Here is a 9481-nt window from a genome sequence, read left to right as displayed (position 1 = left end):
AAAAAAAAAAAGTAACATATATGGCCAGGCTATGAACTTTAACTACGTGTATATTGCTAACAAGCATTAAATAAGCTTTATGATCTAAGTATTACCACTATAACATCAGGCACCATACAGAGAACAGCAACAGTATATCTAAACCCAAGAAGCAGGATCAGCAGTGTAAATAAAGGGAACATGGAATGCAGAACATGTAAACGTATGTTATTGTGGAATTCACAGGCACCTTTCCTCAATATATTTATACAAACATACTCATAAAATCATAATGTATTTGAAAATTACAAAATACATATATCAATATTATAGGAATTTATGTATCCTTTAGTCTCATTAATAGTTCAACACGTTTCACAAGGTGTGCTTATTCAGGAAAAGATGATGAGACTAATACGTCCTGGTTACTTTAGTTAGTCTAGTTACCCAGTTAGTCTCATCATAAATTATGGTTTTATCAATATGTTTGTAAAAATGTAGTGAGGAAAGGGTTTTAAATTTAAGGGTTAGAAAACTGCAATATATTATTTCATTTATTTTTATTTTTTTGAGGTGGTGGGCTATTAAGATGTGAATTAAGCTTAGATTTAAGGATGTTAGCATTGCCGATCGAGCATGGAAATATGAATTTAGTTCTGCTTTAAAGTTCACAGCCAGTGTTTCTCAACCAGGGTTCTTCCAAAAGTTGCTAACCATTCATGGAGCAATTTGTGCCTCTCAGATCTGTGACCCCCCAGGGATCTTCTCCCAGTTTGGCATTCTTCCCACTGACCACCAAACTAATAAACTTAGAGCTCTGGATATAGTAATTATAGTATTAGTTTTCTAAGATCATAAAAGTTTTTTCAAGGGCTCCTTTATGCAGAGAAAGAGAGCAGAAGCACAGAAGTGTTCAAGTTTCATCTCAGCAGCGCAGCTCACCCTGCCCCTCTCCTAGATATTACTTACTATGTGTTATATTAAAGATTAGAAGATGTGAAAGCTGCTAAACCTCGCTAGCAGGCAGACTGAGGGAAACTGAAGTGTTGATACTGATGGGAGGGAATGCGGAGCTACTCATTTACTGTTGAGAAGAAAAGGTGAGCTTCTGTTTTATTGCCGAGAAAGAAAGCTGAGCCGCTGAGTTAATTCAAGCCAGGACAAGGAGGATGCACAGAGCTGCTGGGAAAAGGAATGAAATTACTATGAATCGCCCATTTTTATTGCATCTGCTGTGGTTTTTGAGTATGAATTATTTTATAATGCCTTCAGATAGAAGGGTCAGTGAGGGCTTGCCTTAAATCCCATATACTAGGTTGTAAGCTCTTCGGGGCGGGGTCCTCTCCTCCTGTATCACTGTCTGTATTAGTCTGTCATTTGCAATCCCTATTTAATGTATAGCGCTGTGTAATATGTTGGCGCTATATAAATCCTGTTTAATAATAATAATAATAATAATAATAATAACAACAATAATAATAATAATAATAACAATAATAATAATAATAATAATATACTTTTTTTAAAAGGATATTTAAATACTTTCTTATATGTAGCCTGGCCCCAGGTTCCTTTTAAATATCAGCAACACCTAATAGTTTTCAGCTGCAAGTTAGGGAGTTATGTTATGACTTTAAAAAAATTAGATGTGTTCTTGCTATTCGGGGGAAAAGGCATTTACAGTCTGATCTCTTCCAGCAAGAAAACCATAGCTTATTCTACCAAAAAGAATCACCGGACTGCAATGACAAGCAGAAGAGCAGTTGGGAACCTTTTCTTATGCTTATGTGAGTGTGTTGCTGCAGCAGCATGATGTGTAGGTGACTGTATGTCATCCTGGCAGACCTGTTGCCCCAGGCCGGGGCCTTTGCTGGCTTTATATAAATCCATCCCCAGGTGCAGGGCTTAGCTGGATTATTCAGACAGAGCAGATGTAAGCGCAGACAGCTGACTGGGTGGTAGAAGCTGCTGCATATATATACTCATTCTGAAGTCTGCATTTTTAATTTTTAGAGCTTTTTTATATATAATGTCAGTTCTTCTTTTATGACAAGGTTGATGAAATGCCATTAAATCACACTTTTATCAATAATTAATTATTATTTATGGCGTCCGTTAGTATTAGTACCTGGATTTGATTTCAGTACCTGTATAGCAGAGTTTATCCAGAGAGGAAGAAGCAGTACAGGATAGGAGGCAGTCAGTTTTGCATTAACTAAACTAATATGGGAGCATATTATAACTAAAAGATAAATTCATACCTTTTTTGCTTTTCCTTCTCCCTAGTTTGGGGGAAGGTCCATGACAGCCTGAGCCTAAAGAAAGTGAACTGAATGATGCTGACTGTTATTCATCTCAGGAGCTGGAGTACATTGAGTGATAGGAAATAAGTACAGGTAGTCCCTGGGTTACATACGAGATAGGGACTGTAGGTTTGTCCTTAAGTTGAATTTGTTTGTAAGTCAGAACAGGTGCATTATTTTAATAAATGCAATTAGGACAGATGTTTGTCTCAACATATTATTAGGCAGTGTGGTGTCAGTTACTGTATAAAATCCTCACTGTGAGTAAATCACAAACAAAGCAAGACAAAAACTTTATGGAGCCTAGACATTCATTAACTTCCGGAGCAAGCTGTGCTTTGATATGCAAAAAGAAACAACTGCAAAGTTTATCACGGTCATTAAAGAGTTACAAGATGCTACAGATCAGCTCAGCTCTTATGATCACCCACAACATCAGCTGTGTTTAGCAAATGATTTCTTCTGCAAGTCATGCAAACCCCATCAAGCCTCCATTCTGCACACAGCGAGCAGGGAAGCCCTGTTTGTATCTAGGAGGCATCCGTATGTCGGATGTCCTTAACTCAGGGACTACCTGTACTTTGGTATAGTATTAGTGGTACTTAATGTAGATGCTGGTAAGAAATGCAGAAAAAGCTACTCTTTGCTTCCATCTTTTAAGGTGAATACAGTTTTACTTACTTACTTACTTACTTTTACTTTAAAAATACACCAATGCAGTTATTTCTGTTAAAAATGACTCTGTCTATTTTAAAATACAGCTAATATGAGCACCCAAATTTGACTTGTCATGTGCTGGTGGGAAATATGTAATTAGGAGAGAGCAAAGAAATTACTTATCAGTTAGCTGTTGCTTTTTTGTTTACTGTCCATTTATAGGATTGGAGCAAGGAGGTGATCGGCCTGCACAGCTCATCTCCAGCATCTAGCACTCTGTACTCTCTCCCCTTCCATTTAAAAAAAAAAAGTTTTTACTCACCTAAAGTAAGGAATATTTTTGCTCACCTTAGTAATTATTGCATGTGTGTCATGAAAATTTCCTATTGGCTGTCCTGAAGGGAAGACCTATTAGGATCAAGAATAGTTGACTGACTAGTAATGTCATTGCAATGGAATGGCAGGGGATTGACCATTGCATGTAGATAGCAGTGCTGGATCATTGGCCCCTCGCATGTGGAAGTTGCACTGTCAAGGGACCAGGATGCATATTAAGGTGAGTATACCGTATCCTGCAGGTATAGAAGATCAAAGATTTGGGGCATACGTTGAGAAATGTCAGATCACCAACCTTATTGCATTGTCTGGTAGGGTTGTGCAGAACTTGATGGACTGGATAAACAGAAATACAAATTGTTTCACAGACAAAATAGTTGATAATGGGTGGCTCTTATTGCGTGATACTTCCCCCACCTACTAGACTGTAAGCTCTTCGGGGCAGGGTCCTCTCCTCCTCCTGTGTCACTGCCTGTATCTGTCTGTCATTTGCAACCCCTAATAATTGTACAGCATTACATAATATGTTGGAGCTGTATACATTGTGTTTAATAATAATAATAATACTATTATATACATTGTAATGTGTTTTTAACTATTTGGCCTGAAGTTCAGTTTAAAACCCAACCACAGCCTCTAAAGCAGTGTTTCTCAACCATTTTAACATAGTAGAACCCTTTAAATATCTTTCAGGTCTTCAGGGAACCACTACTAACATTACTTTATACATAGCTACGTTATGTGATGGTCAGTGGGAAAAATGCCTCTTACATTGCTGGCCATTGGTAAGAATGTCACCCTTACAGATAGCCAAAAAGATCATTGGTGTCACTACGTCTGACCTGAGAGGTGCAAATTGCTCACGGAGCCCCTAACAACTTCTAGAGGAACCCTGGTTGAGAAACACATTTTTGGTTTCAATCTGTTATTCAGGCATAGATGTTTTGTTTCAATAATTTTTATTGAGTTTACATTTTGAAAACATACAGGTAACCAACAAAGAAAAATATTCATACATATGTACAGTACAAAATTGTACAGTATACAAAAACTGAACAATATGAGTCAGAGGGAACAGTTCTACAGGATGGGGAAAAAAAACATCCGAGGAAGTTATGAGAAGTGAGATGGGATTTGTAGCCAAAAAGATAATTGGTGTCACTTAAACTGAGCTGAGATTTACCCTAAAAGAAGAATGTGCCTATGTGGGAATTGCACCCACGACTTTCGTTCTGCCAGAAAAACATTCTTAATTTGTATGTACTATGCTGCTCATTAAATTGCATCCCTTATATCATCAATAGGGCTGGCTGGACTTGTTGGGCCCTGGCAATTACCTCGTGTGGCTGCATTCCTGACCACTTGCATGTGAGCTAATCAGTGGTGACCTAATTAGATATAACTATTTTTTTTTTCAACGGGCTCATAAACCTTGGGACTTTAAAGGCATATATTCATTAACAATCCAGTATATATTTCTTGTCAGTACAAATGTTTATTAAACAGATAAAAATATAAAAACATATATATGCTCCATTGGTCAATCTGAGGTTGTTACAGTTAGGCTTATAACAGTTAAACGCGTTGCACGAAACATAGTCCGCTTCCTCAGGAACATATTAGTTTAAAAATGACAAAAAATAATTTATAGTATCTAGTATGCAATTGCATATTCTCAGTATTTACACATACAGGACAAGTGGATCAGAGGATCAATTCCTTATTCAGGTATATAAACAAGCTGGTACAGACCACAGGCTAGGATGAGAGGGCTTTGTTAATTACAATCAGTCCTTTAGCTTTAGTTATCTATATTGTTGACCTTAAAACGTGTAAAGATTTTCAAAAACCAACAAGTTTCTCACCTAGGCTCTATCCAGTTCCAATTTAAAGTTCATAGGCTCTTGAATCAAAATTGAAATGCTTTCATATATCCAACCATTTTAAATGTTATTATGTACTTGATGTTACACCATTTATAAAAGAAAAGGGTAGACAACAAGGATGGATTATTTACACGAATGTGTAAATGTGATTTAAGTTAAAACCGTTTCTTAGGAAATTTGTGGTAGATGTTTTTCCACCCTTTTTAAGGAATGTGGCAAATTCTAAATCAACTTAAAAATCAGGGTGAACAGCTCTTAACCTCTAAATAATTAGATATTATTAGATATATTCTTGGAACGTTTAAAAAACACAATACAGTAAAGGAACTTAAATCACATTTTTGCACCCGTTTTTGTGTTTCTTGCAACACTCTTCACACTCAGATATAGATACTCATGCTTAATGAGTTAACCATCTTTTATGCTCCCATCTGTACTTGCAGTGAGGTTTTGTCTTGTAAAATGTCAAGGTTTTGCTTGGTTTTTATGAAAAGCTTAGGGATAAATGAATCATCCAAACTATTCACTGAAAAGCCTATTTTTCCTTCTATACAGAACATTCGGCACACATTACAGTCTTGCAGGTTAAGGTCTAATGTCAGATGTTTGCAATCTTCACTACAATGTTCAGATTGGGAGATGGTGGGAGCAAAACTAATAACCAAACAGACGTGCTGCATGCAATAATGGTGGGAAAGAACACGCTGACAAAAGTAGAGAGCCAGGTAAAAAGAAAATAATTCCTCCCTATTCTTCATTTTCTGCTTTATAGTTTCATAGTCCAGTCTGGAGGCAGAGAGGTGACACCATGATATTCCTTACCTGTAGCAAAATAAGTGGTGTTATCTGTCCAAATGTACTGTGATTCAGGACTGTGTAAATCCTTCACCAACAAAAATAGACCATGGATATTTATTTCATCTGTGTATTTAATAAAAATATTATGTTGGTATGATGTCAGTGGGTTTCCTTTGGGAGAATTTCCTCTGAACCAAAAAAAAATACAATGAAACTTAAGGCCAACAGCCAAATACCTATTATTATTATTAATAATATTATTACACAGTATTTATATAGCGCCATCATATTACACAGTGCTGTACAAAGTCCATAGTCGTGCCACTAACTGTCCCTCAAAGGAGCTCACAGTCTAATGTCCCTACCATAGTCATATATCATTGTCTAAGGTCAATTTGGGGGGAAGCCAATTAACCTAAATACATGTTTTTGGGATGTGGGAGGAAACCGGAGTACCCAGGGGAAACCCACGCACTTGTATTAAAAGTTGTAGTAAATAAATGTTTACTGTTCTACTTGCCAAAATATTTGTAATTCTATAAGCTAATCTTGTGATTAACACACATTTTCCACATTGCACAGCTAAAGAGGTGACATACATACTTACTGCTTGAAGCTGAGCTCCAACTTTTTTTATTAGAAGTATATGCAGGTGGCCCTGGCTTGTATTGACAGTGGTGCTGAACACCAGGCATTCTAATCTCACCGGTAATGGTTGCTGCACTCACAAGACCAATGGTGTCCGTCTCCTACTACGAAGAACGACTGATTAATTTATAAGCAAATTTGTAATGATGAAGCTATACATTATTTCTCTTCTCTGATCACTGCCCTTTGGCACAGAAGCAGGCACTCCTTTGGCTTCTTCCCAACAATAATGATAGTAATCCTATTTAATGTACAGCACTAAGTAATATGTTGGCGCTATATAAATCTTGTTGAATAATAATTTACCAACAATTTATTTATTTATTTATTTTGTTGTTGGGTTATCATCTAATAGGATTGTATGCTATGGGGTCATTTTAATGCCAATAACAGTGTTGAGCATTTGAAAAAGATTGTTGCTTTTCAGTTGATTGATATTTCTTTTATGAATTTTTGCATTTACTATACAATGCTCCATATTAAGTTGTAATAAGCCCGATGGACATTTTATATTTTCCCAGATAGTGTTCACCACTTTAAAGGAGGAACGTGCTATAGGCCACAATAGGGATCACTGATGGTTTTTCAAACACTCAACCTTTTCAGCTGTTTGTCACTTAAGAAAGAAAAAAATTAACTAAATGAATGAAAATTCTGATTGCCAATTAAGAGGTATTACGGTATCTCTGATCTCTGCTTTTAGAAACCTGATTGCCAGCAAAGACTGCTCTCCCTAACTCAACCTGTCCCATTTATCTCCTGAACCATTTCTTGCAGTTAGATCACAGCTAAGACCATACAGACGCCATTGGGAAGAATATCACCATGAGATGCCTGGTGCTTTGCCAGGTACTGTGACATACTGCCATTCAATGTCTGGCAACTGCGACTACTTCGGGACCCTCGTCCTCTGATTTGCAAAGGGAAATTTATGCATCTAGGGCCTTTATATTGCTGGGATTTGTCATCAGCAACCAGGAGGCCATAGTTTAGGGACAACGGACTTAAGATTTCTTTTGTTTCAGAACATGATTATGATTCAAATTTTTAAAAAAACTTTTCCCTATACCTAACACAGCTGTTGTCATTTTAAAAAAACATTTGGATGCCATTGTCCACTTGTCTTCATTTTCTTACTGAGCTTCTAGCTGACCTCAAATCTTTCTAAATTTTTTAAGAACTGACAATCTAATGTTTCAGGGGCACCCCGGCTGGCATCCTAAAATATAACAACTGCTTGACACTTAACACGTTTCTCTGTTTCCCAGTCACCGCATGGATCTCATGCAATTCATAGTGTAAGAGGAACTTGACTGAAGTTTGTATCCGTCATCGCCTTTCCTCCGATGGCTACTGCGTTATTGCAGGGAAAGCACTCAGGATCGGCTCACGTATCAGTATTAGTTTCACATTGCTCAAATAAATTTACAATGCAAGGGCTGCTGTTTATTTGAAGACAGCTATGTAATCTGATTTGCTAATCTTTCTTTTCTTTTCCCTTTCTCTGATTACCAGAAAAAAAAAAGGTTCAGCTATAGTGTGTAGCCCTGGGTCTCATGACAAATGTGCGCATTACCTACAGCAGCATTCCAATACAGGCATGTGCTAAAGTAAATTGCTTGTAATGGCCTCAGGTTTTAACCCTGTTTTCTAAAATCACCTTCCTAAGCCAACCCTTAATATAGAAGGTACAATCAGAAATTGCATAGAATTCATTGATTTAAAAGTTCTTCAGGGTAATACACACACACAAAAAAAAGTAATAACACTAGTACAATGAGACAAAAAATAAATAATTAGAGTGAATCCAACTACCTCTTCACAAGAGCTTGATAGCATTTTCTTCCCTTTTGTTATTATTAATAATTATCAGGATTTATATAGCGCCAACATATGTACATTAAATAGGAGTTGCAGATGACAGATACAGACAGTGACACAGGAGGAGGAGAGGATCTTGCACCGAAGAGCTTACAATCTAAGAGGTGGGGAAGCAGCACACAATATGAAGGGAGATACGGAATGGTGCGAAGTAGTCAGGGTTTAAAAGACAGAAGAAGACAGGAAGGTGAGTTTGAAAAGATGGGTTTTAAGAGCTCTTTTAAATGAGCAGAAAGTAGGCGCAAGCCAAAAAGGGTGAGTAAGACCATTCCAGAGAGCCGGAGCAGCTCTAATGCCGTGCATGTGACAAGGTTATGAGAGAGGAAGTCGGTAGTAGGTTATTCCTTTGCTGGCCCTATAAATGGACATCAATAATTGGATTGCAAATTAGGGGAAAGAATCATGTAATTGCTCAGGATCTTACTCCAGATCCCCAGGTGCATTAACAGCTACCCACCCCACTACTCTTATTGCTATCTACAATTATTTGGTTGCATACTGTAGCTCATGATCATTAAATTTAAACCCATTACACACCTGGGTAATTCAAAATGAGGATTACATAAAAAAAGCATAAGCAGAAGTTACATGCAGCATGATTTATTTTCGACTGGCTACTGTCATGTTCTGCCCCCACCTACCACAGACAACATGCCATTTTCCAGAGATGGTCCCTTGTTGGGTGGAGATGTTGCTCCTTAGCTGCACCCTCACTAGCAAACACAAATCTGCAATGTTCTGGGCCAATGGAGGTACAACTCCATTATGGGAAGCTGTTCTTTTTTTTGCAGTTAGGTTAATCAGCTTTCCCTCAAAAATTATCCTTAGACAACATTAATGACATATGACTAAGGTAGGGAAAATAAATTGTGATCCCTTTGAGGGGCAGTTAGTGGCATGACTGTGGACTTTGTAAAGAATTGCGTAATATGTTGGCGCTATATAAATACAAGCTAATAATAATTTATTGGATGTTGGCTGATCACCTGAGCT

This window comes from Pyxicephalus adspersus, chromosome 6, assembly GCF_032062135.1.
Source record: "Pyxicephalus adspersus chromosome 6, UCB_Pads_2.0, whole genome shotgun sequence".
NCBI lineage: Eukaryota > Metazoa > Chordata > Amphibia > Anura > Pyxicephalidae > Pyxicephalus > Pyxicephalus adspersus.
This window is presented reverse-complemented; position numbering follows the sequence as displayed.